Source organism: Grammomys surdaster, unplaced genomic scaffold (genome assembly GCF_004785775.1).
Source record: "Grammomys surdaster isolate TR1022 unplaced genomic scaffold, NIH_TR_1.0 126271, whole genome shotgun sequence".
In the NCBI taxonomy this organism is placed as follows: domain Eukaryota; kingdom Metazoa; phylum Chordata; class Mammalia; order Rodentia; family Muridae; genus Grammomys; species Grammomys surdaster.
Window position 1 is genome coordinate 5,436,012 of NW_021621071.1, and position 1,680 is coordinate 5,437,691.

Genomic DNA, 1,680 nt, shown 5'->3' on the forward strand with positions numbered 1-1,680 from the left:
ATGGTCTTTTTTTTTTAATTATTGTTTCACATGTTGTTTATAGGACTTATGACAAAATGTTTGTGTTCGAGGACTTACATTCAGGCAGTGTGCTACTAAGTTTCCTGGAAACAAACGCATGCAGAGGAGGCAGGAGTCTGGCATGGGAGAGCCTAATGCAGACACAATGTGAGCTGTCTTCTCTGCAACTGGAAGTGTAGTCTCACTAGAACACGTGCTTACAATGGTGAAATTGAGTCAAATTACGATAAGCGTAGGTTTTATTTTAAGCTTCGAATTCCTATCCCTTTATTAGGTGATCCTAAGACTTGCAAGAGAGCCATTTCTTTAGTATCTTGTGTGTGTGTGCGCGCGTGCGCGCGCACGCGTGTGTGTGTGTGTGTGTGTGTGTGTGTGTGTGTGTGTAGCATTTGATGTTGGCAAGCATAAGCTTATGAGTTCTGACTTTGTTATATGGGTAATCATCCCTTGGAATCAAAGATGCACCAACTGTATGCACTGGATTTTTACCTTGTAAGGTTACCTGGTCCTCTAACCCTCTTGATTCATTTCAAATACGGTGATGGCAACCTATGAGACCCCAAATGACTTTATAAAGCTTTCTTCAGGATTGGGGACCCATAGAAAAGTTAGAAATGGCAGAGAGGCAGTTTCCACCGTGAGACTAATTTATCGTCCAGCAGATGACCTGCATCATTCTGTCCATGAAGTAAGAGGGGTAGAAATCACAGACTGCGACAATATGTCTAGGAATAGTTGAACTGTGTGTAGATTCTGTTTGTAACCTGGAGAACACAGGGCATCCCACAGAACTTCAAGAGTTCATACATACAGGCATTGATTCACTAATATTTGCTAGCTATTTAATATGCTCTATACACTTTATATGTTATACAAGCAACAAACATATTAACATGTGTATGGTATGATTTAAGGGCATGATAAGTGGGTGGGAAAAATAAAGCAGAATGGGGAGATCGAAAGATAGGTGTTATAATTTATACAAACCAGGGAATGATTCCTTGATAGGTGGTACTAGCGAAGACTCGAAGGAAGACAGCCACATAGAGGGATACATCGAGGAACTGCACGGACAGACATCCAAAGCCAGGAGGAAGGATGGAATTTTCAAGTAGCAGCAAGGGAAGCAGCGTAGAGCATAGTGAGCAGAGACAAGTTGGGCTTCTCAAATAAAGTTAACATCCGATATACAATGTAACAAATGAAACCTTTTGTTGAACACACAGTGTGGAGCATGTTTTAGAGACGGAGCGGAGTGCACACCACTGGGAATTGGATGGCAGAAACAAAGTAGTAGCTTTGAGCCGGTGAGGAGCAGTTGAATCTGAAAGATGGGACGGGCCCAGGCTTCGGGTCCACCACAGTATAAACGGTGGCGATGTGAAATTGCATTCCTCAGATCCAAAGAGAAACTGCGGTGGGATATTGTAGATGTAGAATGAGAGGCAAGACTAGTTACAAGATTATTAGTTCTTGGCACAGGGCAGGGAAGGGGACACAGGTAGAAGCAGCCCCATTGGCTGCCCAGGTTCTAAGTGTATCAGGATGATTCATTTGTTTGTTCAACTTTTTTTTTTAATCTAAGTCTCATGGTCAATGTTTTAAAATGCGTTGAACTTACTGATCTTTTGCCTAAATGAAGATTCTTCTAGTATCTTT